This window comes from Sinohyriopsis cumingii, chromosome 11, assembly GCF_028554795.1.
Source record: "Sinohyriopsis cumingii isolate HCF-2022 chromosome 11, ASM2855479v2, whole genome shotgun sequence".
Classification (NCBI taxonomy): Eukaryota; Metazoa; Mollusca; class Bivalvia; order Unionida; family Unionidae; genus Sinohyriopsis; species Sinohyriopsis cumingii.
Window position 1 is genome coordinate 69884725 of NC_142971.1, and position 20701 is coordinate 69905425.

Below are 20701 nucleotides of genomic sequence, written 5' to 3' on the forward strand. Positions count from 1 at the left end.
ATTATTATTATTATTATTATTATTATTTGTAGTAGTATGTTTGTAATGATAGTATATAACGTAGAAGGGGCGCCGAGTGGCTGAATTGTCCAAAGCGCTCACCGTTTCGGATCACTGCCATCTTACCTCTGTATGCATGGGTTCTAGTCTCACGCTCAGCCAAGTATGAGTTAGTGGGAAAGCTTGCTAGTAGCTTCTTATGGGTCGGTGGTTCTTTCCGGGGTTTCCCCTGATTCTTTCTCCGCCATTTATAGTGTCCGCCAATTGTAGCTTATCTTGTGCTGCAAACTGGCGTTAAACCCTAAGACAACAACAACAACAATATAAATCAGATGTTTTGTCAAAAACGTTAACATTTGCTGACAGAGGAACACATTCTATGTAGACCCTTAATGCTCATCAATTGTTTTTACTTGAACTGCAAGATGTAAAGTCATTAGTTAGCCCGCCGTTGAGTGAAGTGTTTATATCTGTTTGCACGCTCCATTTTCAGGAAGTTTATAACCGCGTGTCATATATAATGCTCTGTGCGTGTTGTTCTCGCTTTCTGAGTCGATATTGCGACTGTTGTGTGCGAATATGTTAAACCACGGTATCATCAAAGGTAAGCAGCGATTAAATTCAGCAAATTACCATTATGTAGTGCCACGTAATAACGTATATCATTAACATTTCATTGAATATGTCAAGTCAAAATAACATGTCAATGTCATAGATTAGGGATATCAATAGCCATCATAAGAAAAGACTGATGTTATAATTATTGGTACAAGTCAATGCCGCTTTTGAACTATTGAAGTATTTATTTAGAGTCTGAATGATAGTTGTCTGTTTCAGAAAATGAATGAATTTAGCAATATTTTTCTCAGAAACACCATAATCTACAAAATGTTTCCTTTATTATACTGCGTTTACGTGTTTGTATTTCTTTTGTGGGTGTGATGCCTATATATGAAGTGTGCTATCATGTAATTGGTCCAGTTAACAGCTTGTCAGAATGCGATGCAGTTTTAGACACCACACAACCGTGTGCATGTGTGCCTGTGCATGTGCTTGAATTTGTGTTTGGATGTTTGTGCATATGTAGTTATATATGTGTGTATGTGTGTGTGCCTGTGTGTGCCTGTGTGTCATGCAAGCAACTTGGCCAAATGGAACCAATCACGATTTGATATCAGCGTGCAAGACACTACTGTTGGCAAAAACATATACATACATGATTCACATGTTTCTCGCTTGCGATTACTACTTGTAAGATTAGTTTAGTCTGAATGATATATAGAGCTACTTCCTGGTTAACCTATTTTTAAAAATATTCATCCTCTTCAAATACATGGACTAACACAAGCATTGTCTGTAACTACACCGATGAAGAGCTTAGCGTAGTTATTTTACAAGACATGGCAGGAAAAGGCTGATATGCGTAGTTGGGTCTCTGTTAACTTAACTAAGGCAAGTATTTCTTGATAATGAGATACATGTGACAACATAAGTTGTACGGTTGTCTAATCTGATGGTTCTGAAATAATTATGATATCAGACATACCTGGGAAGAAAACGTATCCTGCAATTCCATTCAAACAATAATAACTTTGATGACATGATCTTTTCTCTGTTCAAATCACTTGGTAATAATCTAATCATCTGTACCTACTTGGATAAATATAAGAATTGTGGATCATACTCGAACGCTCAGTCACTGCTGGTCCTAAACGGAAAAATGAAGGTGACCAATAATGTTTTGGTTCCTCGTAACAAAACATATTTAGAGTTTCTTTCAAACACAAGTCGGTAACAAAGATCATCTTGAGACGCCTGGGACAGTAGAATCAGTTTTTTATGGATCATTGACTAAAAGACCTAAACATAATCATGCTACTTCAAACATTAGGATGTAATGGCGAATGGTGCGATGATGTGCACTAACGTTGGGAATGTTTTAAAAATATCCCTGGGGTTGGAGTTTGTGTTACTGTGTGGTATATATATATATATATATATATATATATATATATATATATATATATACATACATATATATATATATATATATATATATATATATATATATATATATATATATATATATATGGTTTTAAATAAATGCACACCAATCCTAAGTAGCTATCATCTTAAACTGTAATTTCATGAATTTGCAGTCATTCCAATACAGCGATAATTCCAAGTGTCTTCACGTTAGTTCCAATGCATCTGTTATTAAGTAATCTGACATGATATAGGTGCATTGAAGGAATGAATTAAACAAACGAATCCACTGAAGCAATGACAACTAAAGAGTGTCTAAGTTTGTTGGTAATATCGCTAATAATGTATAATTCTCCGTAATTCATATGTTATATAGAAAGTTAATACGGTACAAAGAAATCGTCACACATACCTTATCACCACAATCAGCTGACAATTCATAAAATAAGTCATCTGTACCTTTTAGACCTCATGGTCTGAAGTTATATCACGTGATTTCAACTGTATCAATGGTGCAACATCATACATAAAAATCAGACTTATTACGGACATGCCTGACCTCTCTTCCAAAGTTGATATCTACCGCATTTATAGAAGATTATCATTTGTAATTTTGTTAACTGGATAAACCTTCTAAGGTAGTGTTATGAACAGCAATGACATTATATATATATATATATATATATATATATATATATATATATATATATATATATATATATATATACAAAACGAATACACATTATAACTGAAACGATACATTGGCACGTATTTCTTATCGTGAGAGAAACGACTTTACACAAAATGTTTAATTGCAATGAAAACTCTTAACTCTACTTAAACGCTTGTGAAAGGCGATCAATATTCATTCTTAAAACAGGTTTGTAGTAAAACTTGAAACTATTGAATCTAGTTTTCATTGAAAACGTAAGGCCACATTCAAGACATTAGGTACGTCGATACATATCTTAACATTTGGAAAATGACGCATGAATAAATTTCTGATTGAAATTATCCTACAAGCCATTATTGTGCTTGAACTTGGATATAATTTCTAACAAAGCATACGTTACTTAGTGGAAGGAGAGTATTATATTAAAGAAAATGTTTTGTATCGCTTTGTATCAAGGTAACGTTGGTTGATTGCAAGATATGCACCAGAAATTGCCATTTACCTGGTAAGGAAAGGCTCCGTGTCAATGTTCTCTACATTTTCCTTTAATCGCTGTACTATAAACAATATTGTTTGTACATATGCGAATATCCGACGCTTGATGTTGGACAAAACGCTAGGCACCTAGTTCATATTTGAAGACAGAAGACGATTATTTGCTGATGAATAAACATTTAAGATAGAATATACAGTTTCAAATGACTTTGGTATAGTTCAAAATATGTGTAGATACCTAACCTTGGTGTGCAATTACGTTTCACTTTATGAACCGTTTTTGGTATGTGATAATGGTTTTCTTCTACTGTGTGTACGTTTTTGTGTGTATTTCTTTGGGAGTCATATCTGGATCTCGAATATTCCTAGCTGCACGTCATGGTTTTCGATCTTTAATTTAGGTACACGCGTTATATTGTTATCCATTTCGAACGTTTCTCAAACTGAATTTAAACACGGTCAGACTTCTATTAAAACCAGAACGATAACAGGAAATGGGATTTAGCATATTCCCTTCATCTACTTTTTTTTTTACATCACCACGACCTTATTACAACTATATATCACAATAACACCCCCATGATTTATGTCGAACCACATTCAAAATCATCAGGTAGGAAAATGCTCGAAACGGTTTCATTTTTAGAACTCAGAACCCAGCTCATAACTTTATTTATAGTTCAATATATAAAAACAAAGAATGGTACGTCAAAGATCAAGGTAAGTGGAAACAATATAGATAGGCATCACCATATTTCAGTGGTGACAGAGAACATGACATTTAGCAATGATATTAAGGTTTCATAAATCTTTCATGACAACATTATACGTATTACTTTAATGTTTAGTAAGTGTTCTGACATAGCCTTGAACAACCCTCAAATTTCAAGCTTTTACAATGTCAAATTTAAGTTTAACAACTTTTAGTGTTTAGATACTGGAGAAATTAGTGACCATACAATGAGCAACAATAAAACAATGATATGTCTTAAGAGCGATATTGATACAATTATCCGTCTTGCCATGTTAATCTCAGATGAGAGTTTTAACATATGCTATCAGATAGGTCATATGAAAGAAGGGTATTGAGATCCGTTCCGAGCAAAACTAATTCAGGGTCAGTTACTAACAGAATTATACCAAAAAAATCCCAAATTACCACATTGCATGGAATTACTAAAACGTTGTCTTCCAACGTGTCACTCACGGGGAGGGCTTAACATGATTATATTGGGCGATAAATCAAGCTTGCTGGCTATATACATAATTCCTATTAGAATTCAGTTAGGGTTTTCACTACACGCGGGAAGTCTAAACTTGCAAACTATGAACCTCTCCAACAACATAACAAGCATAATTTCATTCAGCCTGTTACTGCATATGTATACAATAAACTAACACTCATCTAGGTCTCCACCTCCAAGAACAAGTAATATAGTAGCTGTGTCATAAATGTCAAACCGGTCGATTGCGGCGTCAATGTGAATCGTACAAGGAACATGTAAACATGAGGTACTTTTGAACTCATTTAACATTCATAAATGGTTTTGAATAAAGACGATGCACCGCGTATCTTTGTTGAGATTGTTGATGTTGCCGACTTTTAAAATTATTACTATTATTATTATTATTATTATTATTATCATCATTTTTATTAACATCGTCATTCCTATGGATATTCTAGTTCAAATCACAATTTAAAGTCAGTAATCTTTATACTTTTTGTGCTCTATTAAACACAATCAAATAAAAATGCGTAAATATTGCTACCTTCCATAAAGTGGATTCAGGCATGACTATTTTATATTGCATATTTTCATCCGTTATATAAATTAAGTGATCGCTGGCACTTTATATATTCTTTGATCTTAGTTTCTAGTGCAGCAAAACAGACACAATAATAACTTCAAGCTAAATAATTGATGTAAACGTTGTCTCTAAAGGTGAGTTCGAAATCAAATAGTGAAGGAATCTACAATTACCCATTTGCCTCAAGTCTACCCTAATGATTAAAACTGTCGAGCTTATTAAAATTTCCCCATTGCTTAAATATGAAACCACAGGTAACAGAAAATTACAGTGAACTATATTTTCCTTGCATCCGTCTTATCCTAGTATAAGCGTCTGCAGTCTCGTATTCCATAAAAGAACGTAAATTCCCAATCACGATCAAAGTCTTCGACTGTAATAATATTTCTGCGTAAGCGTGCAAAAGTTAACACTATATTATTTGTTTAGGAAAAGCACTTTATGTACTTGCTTGTGTTATATGTGTGGTATTTTACAATCAGCACTGAACGACGCATTGACGTAAATGCATTTGTTAATTGTGTTTTCTTCAGAAAGCATCATCGAGCATTGCATTTACTGCATTGCTTAGGAGACTATATTCATCGCAAGACAACTAACCTTTCATTTCATAGTTCAAACGCTCTTGCAATGGATCGTCAATGCATCGAACCACACTAATCGGTTTATACAAAGTAGACAATTCATGACTGATGGAATTAATAGTAAGATCAGTATTTGAAGATTAAAACTTACCTACTTTATGGTAAAGATATTAGGCACTTAAAGGGCATTCCATGGCAGATGGTAAGCATACCTTAACACTGTGTCCGTACTATATATGCAGGGGGTGTTTCTATATAAATTACATTCTATGAAAATGAAAATGATCATCGATACGAAATGATATTTATTGGATGATTCAAGTATATACGTACATTTTCATTTAGGTGTATTTACATTGGTGACGAACATCAGTCATTTGAAATTTATTAGTGAACATTATTTTACAATAATTTTAAATCAGTCTCAGGAAAGGTTTCGCATAGTTACCACAACGAGGAAGATAATGCATGATCTTCAAGGAATGACAATTAATGCATTTTTCTATTATTTTGAGCTGTTAGGATTTCTCATTCAGTTCGTTTTCCATAAATATAATTAGCCTTATAAATTTTATGTGACACACTAAACGTGTTTATAAAAATACATTTGCATATATATATATATATATATATATATATATATATATATATATATATATATATATATATAGAGAGAGAGAGAGAGAGAGAGAGAGATATATATATATATATATATATATTAAAAATTCATTTGCATATATATATATATATATATATTAAAAATACATTGCATATATATATATATATATATATATATATATATATTAAAAATACATTTGCATATATATATATATATATATATATATATATATATATATATATATATATATATATATATATATACACTTCTTTATTATCAGGAAATGGTGACTCTTCTCTTCAGCAGCAGTCTTTGAGCGGCATCCAATAATAAAAATTATTTCAAGAAAATAAAATCAAACATTGAAGCTTGTATCACCATGGGAAGGGTTGTCTCTACTTACGGCCATATTTCATGTCTCAAAATGTAAACATTAAATTTTGATCCCCAACGATATTTCAACGGTTTATATGATGGCTATGAAACGTAAACTCATGTTCTACGCAAGTGTTTTTGTGTCAATCATTATACATTTTTCTGCAGCAAGTGCAACATGTAATATGAATGGAATTTATTATGTCTGCAACAATATTGGAAACAAGACAGATTTTCCTCTTGTATTACCGACAGATATAAGGAAAGTTACGCTGGTTGGAACAAATGAACTTTACAACTCCTTCCCCGATGAACGTTTTAGCCATCAAACATGGGCTAATTTATCTGAACTTTCTATTGTTGAATTTAATAACGCAAATCATATCAAAGGACGGTTTCTAAATGGGTTAAAAGAGTTAAAATATCTGTCCATATCGTCATGTCCCACTCTCGGGATCATTGATGCCGATGTATTCCATTCTACACCTGATCTTGAAGCCCTTCATTTGGATTGGAATCCTACACTAACAATAGCTACCGTAGAAGCAGCATTGTATAGTACACTGAGTAAACTTAAATATCTTTCTCTAATTGGAATACAGACAACAAGACAGCATGTTGTCCTCAGACACAACTTTTCAAAGGCTCTTGATAGAAAGAATCTTACATATTTTGATATAAGTGGTGTCAATATTATATATGTAGATCACGTCATCGTACTAGATATACTAACAAATCTAAAATATTTAAACCTTTCCTATTCTACAATTGTTTCGCCTTCTGGAATGAACGATCACGCCTTGTCAATCATAAACAACATTGAAGTTTTAGATATTACTGGTTGCCAGTATATGGTGCCGAAATATTTTGTCATAGAAGGGGAAAGAAAGATATATTGGGATTTCCCGCCAACTGCAACGTATATGTTTGCCCAGAGCATGTTGTCTCCAGGTGCACAACTGAGGATAAATGTAAGATACATTTTCGATAATTGTGACTTGAAATTTCCTCACATGTTGGATTTAAGCAAAAATGGCCTAATACATTTAAATATAACATATTCTAAATCATGTCGTATAGAAGCACTAAAGGCATTGAACCTAGCGGGAAACAATATGGAATATATTTCGCCACAGATTTTAAGCAGTTTTCCTTCACTGAAGATTATAGACTTGTCCAGTAACGAGTTGCATAACATGCAGGATATGAACGAATTTTCATATATGTTCTCCAAAACCAAAGACCTTGAGATAATTTTCCTACATAATAACCATCTTAGTGTCGTACCATCAAACGTATTCGCATCAAATAAACAGCTACGCCTAATTGATCTAAGTGAGAATGAACTTACATACTTTAATATCGATCTCCGCAATACAGCTAATTTAAAGTTAATTAATTTAAGAAACAATAGGTTGAAAAGTTTACCTGCAACTTTATTGGAACAATTCGAGCAAGTATTTCGGAAACAAGATACTGTAAGCAATGAGAGCACCTCTATCACGAATGTTTTGCTCAAACAGTTCCAAGATAGAAATCGTATAGGAAAGAGGTACCGATATGGATACAACGCAAGCGAAGATAAACTAATCGAAGAATTGCATTCAATTATTCCAAAATATTTAATGATCAATATATTGGAAAATCAGTTCGTGTGTGATTGTGCCGCACTTGTGTTTATGGAATGGATTTTATTTACAAATATCGACATTGTCAATAGGACAGCATTGACATGCAAATATGGCAATAACGAAAATTCGTTAAACAATGAACATTTTGAAATGATTAAAGAAAATTGCCGGCTTGGAATTATTATCGGCACTGGAGTTGCATCATCAGTTGCACTAATAATATGTATATTTACTTTCGCTATTACGATTCATCGACTGCGTAAATCGGCACGCCGAAACCAGGACCTCGAAAACCTGAAGATAGAAATTCTCGAAGAGAACACAGATTTCAAATTTCTTGTATTTCTTTCATACTGCAGCCAAGACGCTCAAATCGTAGACGAAAACATCCTGCCTTTCTTACACAGGTATCTCCATGAAACGTTCAACACAAATAAGGACCTTGTATGCACTGGTGCTGATAGCTTTGTTCCTGGAATGCGCATCATAGAAGAAATACATCGATGTATTAATGAAAGTCTCGTCGTAGTCCCTGTAATAACACCGGCATTTCTTCAGTCTCACTGGAGCCAGGAAGAATGTGTTGCTGCCGTTGATAGACACAGGCACGTTGTGATTCTAATGAAGCAGCATACAGACACATCTAGGGCAATTCCTACAATACAAAATCTGATAGGGCAGTACACCAGAGGAACCTGGTCGGATAATGAAGGCCACTTTGTCATTCGACCCTCCTGGAATACAATTTGCGAGGGAATAATTCGTGTAGCAAGTGAGTCTTTTCAAAACAATAGGAAACATAACTTTTTCACCCATACAGAACAACATCCTTTGGTCGAAACAATGGTATAGTACACTTACCAATGTCTTTCCTGCATAAATCGCCATTCATTAAAAATACGAAAATATTAGTATATTGCTGAATTGAAATATACCTGTCGAAAACTGAATTTTAGCAAGCGTAAATGACCTGTACCTTAAGGTTGACGTACAGCTCGAAGGAGTGGAATGAGTAGTACAAATGTATTAGTTATCCATATTAGATAAATTAGGAATGATATATGGAACCTGTTGATATGTAGTATAAGACAATTGTCCCTAAATGTCACGGACCGCAAAGAAGTGTTCTATGACTTTGATGAATAACCAGTGAAATTAAAAACATAAAATATATTAAAATTCATATGTGGATATCAATGTGCATTATCTCTCACTTTGAGCGTAACTGTAAGGCCCTTATGGGATGACCAAAATCAATTTCGCCTTTGAAGTAAATATGATTTGCTCCAGTTTATGTATGAGAACGAATACTACATAACATGACTGATACAGTCAGATAATATATTATCAATTTGTTGGACTCCTTTCGGTAAAGCAGCTCCCATATAATTTAGAATTTTATTATCTATGAATATTCTTCTTTACCTCTGCTAGTATTGTCCAATCCTAAATGAAACTAATCCATTTCATTATTTCCTTGAAGACAATTGCTAAATAAATATTATGTTTTACGCATTTTTCTGACTGTTTTTATGTTACTAGTGAACTCAAAAGGCGACTTTACGATTACCTAAACAACATGTAAGAGCAAGTCGCGGAAACTTGAAAATAACAGTATCCCGAAAGACATACAGTAGCAATCACCTGAATGTCTACGTCATTACTCACTAGTAATTATCTCCGTTCGAGAATTAACTCCCTAAATATGTCTTAAAACTAGCAATATTCATGACAGAGAGAGATGCAGATGGGAATAATAAGCTACGTGTTCATGGGGGAAAACAGAGATATTAATATTCATTTAGCATGTTATATATCAATAATTCCCGGTAATGATTTTTGTATGCTAATTTGATTTTCTTATGTATATTTAATTTGCTTTGTTTGTTAGTTAGGTTTTTGTTTCTTCATTGCATGGTACTACAAGGTAAAATTGTACAATGGAGTTGACCTTGTCCAAAATTGAGTTCATTTCTGATTGACTCATATTTACTTTTATATTTTATTAAGTGTCAACAACTATATATAGCTAAATTATTGTCTTATATGTTTTCGTTTAAATTCAGTATTATTATTAATAGAAGAAGTAAATATGTCCATTTGGTTCTAAGTTTATGAATTTCATGAATGTAATCCAGGTTATGCATTTTATTTTTTAAACATCAGAATCATTGCAAAACGTTATTTTACATTAGGTTATGCCTTTTTATATATAAAATGCTAATTATGACCTGAAGTCAAGTAGATAACTATACATACACACACATACTTGTAAAATGTGTCAAGTGGGGACCAATGAAAAATACCAGTCAAATGGGGTTCTTGACACTATGACATTTCCATTCGTCACATTGAGTTATTGTCACAATCAAAAGTTGGACTTCTTACTCAAACAAGCAATGCAAGACCTCGTATACACCATGACCACTGGGGACATTTCTTACACAATACATCCCAGGACTTCCTTATTCACACATGTCCGAACAAAAAATGAAAAAGTCATAAACTAGTACATCTTGGCTGTTATTGTTTTTTTATAAGGTTTAACGCCATTTGTCAGCACAAGAAAGGTCTTACTTGACGGCCAGGATAAATGGTGCAGAATTTAGAACCAAGGAATACCCCGTAAAGAACCAGTGACACACGATAATCTACTGGCGAACTTTCTTTAATAACCACATTGTCAGAGCCCAAAACGCTTTATACCACTTGGCCACTCAGGTCCCCAATGCATATTGGACCTAAGACACATAATATTCCAGAAATCAAAAAGGATCTGATACAATTACGGTGAAGACGGTTTACACAATACCCGTTCTGGACCTTTCATTCAAATTTCGTCATAAGGTAAGCAAGTAGAATGTGTTGTGTATTACACAACAGCTGTTCAAGGCTTTCCTTGTGTCATTTCTTAATTCGGCAAACATGTGAAGCACTCGTTGACAATACCGCATCATACACTAAAACAACTCAGGACCTGTCTAGTGTACGTTTATATTAAGCAAGCAGGTGAATACCCCATGCATAACATGGTATCCTACACAACAGCAACTCAGGACCTGCCTGGTGTAGTTTCTTCATTATCCAAAAAAGTGAAGACGCCATGCAAAACATGGCATCTTACAAAAAAGCAGCTCATGACCTGCCGGGTATAATTTCTTATTATGCAAACAGGTGAAGACCCATTGCATAACATGGCATCTTATACAAAATCAACCCAGGACCTGTCTGGTGTAACTTAGTATGCAAACTTGTGAAGACCCCATGCATAATATGGCATCTTACACAAGAGCAACTCTGGACCTGCCTGGTGCAGTTTCTTCATTATGCTAAAAAATGATGACCCAAAGCATAGTATGGCATCTTTCACAAGAGCAACTCAGGACCTGCCTGTTGTAATTTCTTCATTATGCAAACAAGTGAAGACTACATGCATAACCTTGCATCTTATACAAAATCAGTTAAGGACCTGATTTGTGTAAATTCTTAATTATAAAACAAGTGAAGACCCATGCATAACATGACATCTTACACAAAAGCAACCCAGGACATGCCTGGTGTAATTTCGTTATTATGCAAACAAGTGAAGATCCCATGCATAACATGGCATCGTACACAACAGCAACTCAGGAACTGCATGGTGTAATTTCTTAATTATAAAAATAGGCGAAGACTCCGTGCATAACATGGCATCTTGCACAACAGCAACTCAGGGCCTGCCTGGTGTAATTTCTTAATTATGTATACATGTGAAGACCCCAGACAAAATCAAATAGGGACCTGCCAGTTGTATATTTTTACTTAAACAAGTGAAGACGTCACACACAACACGACATGCTAACAAGTGAAGATCCCATGCATAACATGACATCGTACACAACAGCAACTCAGGATCTGCATGGTGTAATTTCTTAGTTATAAAAATAAGCGAAGACTCCGTGCATAACACGGCATCTTGCACAACAGCAACGCAGGGCATGCATGGTGTAATTTCTTAATTATGTATACATGTGATGACCCCACACAACATCAAATAGGGACCTGCCAGTTGTATCCTTTTACTTAAAAAAATGAATCACACAACAAGACATACAAACTTTAAAAATGGATCGAATAATAATAGCGCTCACATAAAATAAGATATACCACAGGTTGTGGTGCCGATAAAGGTGTTTTCATTCACTTCATTTAACAAGTCAATTTGATCTTTAGTTTTCTGTAAAAGTTTCAATCCAATTTTAGGATTTGTGTCAAAATTATGTACCATTTCATTGAATGAAAGAAAAAGAGGCATTGACTAAAATACTGGTACCTAAGATAGTCCTGAATCTCTGAATCGATTCTGATTCAACATTTGCTTGTAGACAATGAATACAGACTTACAAACTTGAGTATTAGGTTACATGATGCAGTAGCATATAAGTTGCCCAGGGAAAAAATATATACTTATCTGGACTAAATATATAACTAAGTAACCTTAACAAAGTCAGGAGCATTTTTGCAGGTATAATTACGAAGGTTTTAAAAAGGGATGACATATAATCAATCATGATCTGATCAAACTCCGAGGATTACTGGGATATTGACAATTCATAATAAAGTAGTGTCCATGTCTCGATGAAGCAACTTAAAACTGAAATTCACCCTAGGATTCTCAGGGTCCTCTGTGTCAAATTATATGCAATTATAATTAGGGGCTATCCATATAGTATGTGTACAGAAATCTGACAAAGCTGGACCCTTCCCCTCCTCCTTCAACACACGCGTGCGTTTTACACACACCCCACCTGCGTACGTACAATTGACACACCCCACCCCCGAATTATATAGAATGGTCTATATGTAATCCAAGCAGAAACGATCAACGATTAATAATAATAAAGTGTTTAACAAAACAGATAGACCACCGACGTTCAATATCTGGCTGCATAAAAAAATGCGTAACTTAAAAAAGTTTGTCTAATGTCTGCTAAAAGTCTAACGCGACTGAACCCAGTGGAACAGGTTACATAGTAGAAAACATAACGATGTTCCACACCTTCCCCGTTTATTATGCTTACGTACGTTATCACTAGACCCTCCCCCATATGCAAACGTATGCATTTGGGTCAAATCCCCCCTGCTCATGCATTTAGGATAAAACCCCCCTCCATGAGTACTTTGATGAAGCAAATTTATGTCGATCTACGGAAAGCACATTAGTTTGGGCCAGACAAAAATTAATTAGATATATGGGGACAGGCGTTTGTTAAGTCGCTATACTGCAGTGATTTTTAATGTCGAGTTGGTATTGGTAGAGATTTTTAAATGAAGCAGTCGTTTACTTAACCGCGAGACCGGCTATTTGGGACATGGCTAAGTTCGATGTCATAGTGGATCTGTCGAAAGCGAAACTTTCCAAGAAACCGTAAGTCGATAACCTGGATAGTCAAGTTGACCCCAATTTTTTCGCCTAGATGAAAGGTGGTAAATATATTTCATCCTGATTGGTTACGCTATGGGGGGGGGGGGTTTGCTACACGAATTTCCTAGCTGTAAATATTTCACCCCTGAAGAATTTGTTTAGTCTACGTTTTGATGCTATAGTAAAGGTACATGGGACTCCCAGAGTCAATTTTGGAACAAATTCTCTCATAAAATAGTTGTCCAAGGCACCGGATGTCTGGAAAGTCGACGGACATAATTTTGGCGATAGAAGCGATAAACGCTTCGAAAAACATAGATATTTACGTGAATTTTATGAAATTAGTTGATAATATGTGCATGAATTTATTTGTTTAAATTTGTAAATCAATTTTCTTAATATAAGTAAAACTGTTTATATATATGAAGTCATAAATTATCTTCTTTATAAAAGGTTGTCGAATTGTTTGAATATTTCGTCCTATTTTATAGGAATTAGGTTCTAAGATGTCATGTATTACTTTAGTTAATATTAATTTTCGAGAATCCGTCTGAATTCACCGATCCCATGTAATTTCACGTATGATAACGACTTGAGCACGTATTGACTGATATTAAACGTTGTTAAGCCATTCCGTGTAATTTCATGTGTGCTAAAGACCTGAATGTGTGTATTCGCTGAAAAAAACGTAAAGCCAGGTAGGGAATTTCAATAATTTATTTGTGTAAATGAGACGAGAGCGGAGTTTCTCATTCTCGTGTGTTAATGCGAAGTGATGAGTTATCCATTAGGGAGCACATTAAACTTATGAACTATGTTTTTTGGTCTGCCATGATTGGGCCAACTAATATATTTGGTATATGTTTCAATACATATAGAAAGATATGATAACGGTCGGTAGGAGAGTAATGTTCTATTCCCAGTTAAATTACCGACAGAAAGATTAGGTTGTTCTGTTATTTTTCAAAGGGGCAAATAGCTCTTCAGACGTATTCCCAGAAGTGTCATCGGATGTACATATGTACTGACGTATCCAGGCTAATTTGTATCTACATGCTTAACTATGCACTTAAACATACAAAATTTGAAGTGTGAAGGGAGGCGAAACAGTAGTAAAGTTAAAGGGAAAAACAAAAAACAAAAAACAAAAAAAAGGTGAAAGGACATAACAGCTACAGGGAAATTGTAGTTAATTATATATAAGCAGGTTATGCAATTGTACAAGACAATGACTTTGATTGTTCACTCGAACATACGATAAACTTATTATATCCGTAAAACAGATTGGATATATATATATATATATATATATATATATATATATATAGAGAGAGAGAGAGAGAGAGAGAGAGAGAGAGAGAGATAGAGAGAGAGAGAGAGAGAGAGAGAGAGAGAGAGAGAGAGAGATGTATGTGTGTGTGTGTGTGTGTGTGTGTGTGTGTTTTGTGAAATTCGTTGAAAGATTTTGTCCAAAAAGAAGTTTATATTCATACTGTATTGTATTATCACCGTTATTTCCGTAATTGATTAAATTTTGATTTTCTTTGTACCGGAACTTGTGTTCTTGTATTCTATAAAACTGAACAGATCTCTGTTTGTTCCATCTATAAGTTTAATCGATCCGGGCAATAAAACCGAGGGCGATCATCACCTAGATAACGAGAACCAAATAAAGCGGACACCTTGAAAGAAGGTAGAACCGGCCAATCAATTCTCACCCTATACATATTCATTACTTCTTTATTTATATATTGATATATTTATATGATCTTTTTACCTTCCAGATTAACATCAGTACCTCAGGACAAACCTAAATGGCAAATATTTACATCTTTTGCGAATTTGACTGAGTATTTTATATAAAGGTTACCATTGTGCAGTGCTCAATAATTATCAGCAGTCTATAAACATAACTTACATGCACACACGATGATATAAAAGGATATCTCTATTACCTATTTTGTCCCTTATGGGGCCATTCCACATATACTCTTTTATACCCTCATCTTAATGTTGGCTTCAAGAGACCTATGCCTGTTGATTACTTTTAATTTTGCAAGCGGGGTTGCTTTCATAAATATCACTCGACTAATCCAGTCATACGGGTTAAACGCTTGTTTGGATGGACGTGCCCACAGGGTTTTCAATAAAAAACGAAACTTTGCATTTCATGCTACCCATGTAATTGCGTAAAGAAATTCTCATAAGAAAAATGTTCTTAATTAGGCATGCCAACGGAAGCAATCAATAAAAGTACTGCCAGCATGCGTGGTTTGGATCGATAACTAGTTTTCTGCATGATGTTTGGTTATCTTTATTCGACCTTTATTTTAAATCAGCACTGTTTCCTATTTGTGCTCGCAAACTGTCTGCATTACCGTTTTTCCTAGAAATGTTTCACTTTCAGTCGTACTGATTATTTTATTCTCTATTGCAGCCGGGTACAGTTTACTGTTCTTATTTAAGATGCTCTGGCCCGCTAAAATCACTTCAGAATAGACATGTACTCGATATTGTGTTCGCGAAGAAATGAATTTTCTCGCATCACCGAAGGTACCAGTTACTCTCGTTGTAGCTCCGATAACAATTCCGATTGGTCACCTGCAGCGGTTGATGTGTTTAGTTCAGACACACAAAGACCGGCAATATCATCTAAGACCAATAATGCGCGTTTGTAGAGTCAAAGTCGTTCTCCCTGTAAATACATTTCACAATTGTTGGTCTGCTTCGATTATATTTTCATACCTGTAAAACGGAGGGACTCTGATAGTTTGTCTATTACTAATGCCAACGTCTAATTTAATTGCACAACTCGGATACTTTGCCCGGCCTAATCATCAGATGCAGGCGTAGTTAGAGCACGAACCGTTAGCCTTTTGACATTTTTTACTGTTACAATGGTCATGGAGATATGAAACATTTGTGCCACGTAAAAGCTTCAATCTTGACCAATTGGGACTTGTGCTGATTAGGGAACCCATTCAATGCAAAAACATACCGATTACATCAGCACCTTTTACACATAACGATCTTCTTTTACCCAATAATTAGTAGCTGAATAGGTGCAACTTATTTGAATAACAGTCGTTATCATTTTTATCTCAGGTGATGGAATGCTGGTGTAAAATATTATATCGTGAGTATAATTTGGATGGAAACAGCGGTGAATGACATTAAGCCATTGACGACAGCATAACGGTGATATTTAAAAAATGTTGATTAAGTCAGTTTTTAATATGTTCCTGGGCTAGCCTTAAGTTCAATGTGGCAAACAAGGGAGGTTCAAATAATTTAGTTCTTTTGAGCTCATAACAAGATATCTCAGTATATACGAATGTCTCGTAACACCATTTTGACGTATAAATCAATCAACAAGCGGAAATTAATCATGATTGATGTTTAAATATAATGTTAGGTTATCTAAAACCACATCGGCAGCTTCAGTAACCTTATCAGTTTCCATTTCTTAATTACAATTTTTTAAAATCTAATCTTAAACACAAACTCCACAGATTTTGAAGCACTCGTCAGGATTCACGTTGGTCCTTCATCTCTGGCGATCTGCGATGATTTTTTGTTGTTGTTTTAACATTAGTATCAATGCCGGCACGTGTTACTGAGGACCTAAAATGCTGGTCATTACTTTTAAATATTGACATTACATTCCAGTTGCCACTATACTAACCATATGAGATAAATAAACAAGATTCAGACTCTTAGTCCTTTCAGTGTATCAAAATCATCCCCATCATCAGTGAAAACAAGTATGCCATTAGTTTAACATCAACCTTTTACTCTATTTTACTGATTAATACGCTTCTGAACGTACTCCAAAAGGTTACTATGCTGAGTGATGCTGGAACGTTAGGGAGTTTTTACATCCAGGTATTTTTTTGTTGTACAATTGATATCAACATAATCCTTGATATAAGTAATCGACACGCCACTGTCTCTGATTCCTTTGTTGATAGTGATCTTAACCAACATTTTACAACTAAGTTTTATTTCAACTCGAGAATAATATCGTGAATATTTACGTTGGCCATTTTCAGTTTAACAATTTGATGCTCAAAAACCACAAACTCGACGCCAACAATAACATTACAAAACAACAATCTTTGGTGGAAAGTGGGTTCTGATTTACATTAAAACCATTTCGATGAGCTGAATAATGTAAATGTTAATAGACATTGATGTATAATATCAAACTTATTTTATTGATAAATCAATAGGTGCATGCGGTATTGGTGCACTCAACGCTACAATGCATATAGGACCATCCAACTGTGCTTGTACTGGCATTAAAACAACGGTTACCGTCCATATTTGGATACACAATTAACGCCTTTAACTGACAGTGCATGCTCGTGCAAGTCGAAAAGCTAAACTATATAGAGGTGTTACCAAATACGTGTCCCAGTGCCTGCAAGGGTATGCCGATGAATCCGGACGATGCCAGTTCATTTGCGCGCGGCGCTAACGATGCGAGGTCATCTTGCATATAACCATTTCGAAAAGGATTCATCGATTTAGCCATTGCCATTATATAAACATTGGTCAACTGACGGTTGATTGACGGACAAGAAGCTTCGCTTGCATCAACGGCGCGATATTCTGCGAGTAGGTAATCAAACACCTCTGCCCTTGGTTACTCTCCTGATTGTGCCTGGCAATCGAGAGCAATTTTCTTTTGATACGGCCACCATCCGGTTTTTTTTAAAAGCCATTCCCCGTGCTGTTCCGATATAACTTAATGTTTCATCTTTTGCAACCTCTGGAGCAACTGATACCAGCAATGGTGGAGTCTTTGCAAGGAATGAAAATATTCAATCAGTCTTTTGCATTTATGCCACCTCTGACTTTGATAATTGTAATATTGATATATGCATGTGTAGTATGATTTGCTGAACAGTAAAGCCGAATTTCATAAGAAGGTTCTTGATTACCGTTGAAAAGTTATTTCAGCATCAGGTGTCACTTCTATGTCTTCAAGTATCATTTTGATGTTAGTATCAACATCACATCGATTTGTAGGTTGAAAAGACAAAATACCGTATGTTGGCACAGTAAGACTATGTTTGGTACATATCAAAGTTGTATCAGGCAAGTCCGATAATTGTCCTGGGCCCATCGATGTTCAAAAAATGAACTGGATTTAATTTCGATTGGAGTAACACGCACTGTTAAATAGCGCATTAATGCCATTGTTAACGAATTCCAATGTGGTATTGGTGCAATAATTGGTAATTTCATTTTGTTCGAGTTTTTCCTCAATTTTCAAAAATGCTTTACATGGAAGAAACAACCCCAGACGTGTCTGATACTTGGAACTCTATTTTACGCTTATTAGGATCCCTGGCTGGGTGTGATTAATGCTAAAAGTATAGCAAAACTAGCGGCCCCATATCAAACGATGGATGCAAATACCTCATCAATGTTCGCCATTGCACAAACGTTTATCTCAAGTGTGCGCGATTCCAGAGCAATTGCCTGTGCGGAAAAGGTCACACTATATGAGATGGTGATCAACTAGGTGACACTCTGAAATTTATTTACATCCTCCTGCTGAACTCAAACATAGATTTCACGTAGGACGAAAACCGTCTCAGTTGTTTCATTACTCATTATCTATGTTGTATTTATTATGGATATATTCAACAAGCTTATGCATCAGTGCGCGTCATGTACTTTTGTCCATAATCTCATAAGTAAGCATCAGCTGACCAATCGAGGTTCCTTGCTTGATAACTTCGGGTGTATATTTTCCCGCAACAAATATTTCAGATGGATCCGAAAGGTTGCTATAATCACAAAGTCCTCCACTAAGATCCACCTCTGCACTTTTTATCTTTCTGCGTGCTACTATATTTTTATATTCTGTCATGACCATATGCACTAAACTCTGTCTATTTGAGAAATGCCACTATTTAATTTTTGTAGCAATTGCGTTAGAGCTAAATTCTGATTTATTCTTTGTGCAGTTATATCCGCATTGTCCATTATGTCCCATTTTCTCCCGTCGAAATATTTTGTGTCTATAACTGCATTCTTCATTTGCCTTAATTTTATATTTCATATTATTCAAGTGAATATGTACTGTTTCCGTTACGTGTACACTTCTCTCCAGTAGTTGTTGTTGAGTTTAATTATAGTAGAGTTCGCACAATTGTGCATGTGCCACTTTTTTCTGACTGCACCGCAGCCTGCTAGTTGTTCCCGGGGAAGGGGATGGTGCCACCTCCCCCAGGCTTTTATGGATTCAAGGAACCCTGATAGTTTGGCCTCAATCTGTGGGTCCATAAAGGTCCCTACAGTTGAATGGTTGGCTGTCATTAGTGGGAAGGAGAGCTCGGGAACGGTCCTGCTTGCTTTACATCGCTGGTTTCTTGTTGCATTTACCTTTTTTTTTTTCGAGATTTTATTTTATTTTTTCGAGATTTTTTTTTTTCCTCTTCAAAATGTTCTAAAAGGAGGGGGGATGTTCTATGCTGTTTATAGAGGTTCTTAGTAGATATCATGTATGAAGAGAGATTTTCAAGATTATTATGGTATTACTAGTCGAGGTGTTTAGGGTGTGTTTCCTACGTTATGTTATTTATAAGTTTTTAGATATTACCTCTTTAAGTTATTTATTAATTGATGTTTTTAGAGATTGAATGTTATTTATACTTTATTTAGCAAGAGACCGGAGTCCTAGCCGATTACACGGTTCGTTAAGGACATCTAGGACAGGAATCCTAGCTGATTGCTCGGTTCGTTAAGGACATCTAGGGCATCCGATTTTGCGGTTTCCTTAGTTTTTTATAGGTGCTTCGTAAGTGAATTATTTATTAATACTTTTATAAAATTGAATGATATGCTATGGTTTTTTATGTGGTGGCTTCTACATTTATTTAGTTAGTTACTGGGTCTTTTGGTTTTGTGGGGATAGTAATTATATTTTGTTCCTAAGTCCTGCTGAGTCTATGAATTGATTTATATTTTTATATGCTGATTGTTTATTTTTATTAGAGTCCATAAGGAACTCTGGGTATGTGTGTGGTAATCCAATCTCTTTTTGGTTTTTGATAAATATTTTCCGAGCGAGTTGATATTTTGGGCATATATTGAACACGTGGTGTAGAT

The 20701-nt window shown here is 35.0% G+C and overlaps 1 long non-coding RNA gene across 1 annotated transcript; it reads left to right on the plus strand.

Moving 5' to 3' along the window:
* The first annotated feature begins 476 nt into the window (after positions 1 to 476).
* On the plus strand, positions 477 to 14207 carry LOC149788656 (uncharacterized). Its single transcript, XR_016424189.1, has 2 exons — positions 477 to 604; positions 6447 to 14207. It is a non-coding gene; the product is annotated as an uncharacterized LOC149788656 (long non-coding RNA).
* The last annotated feature ends 6494 nt before the right edge of the window (positions 14208 to 20701 follow it).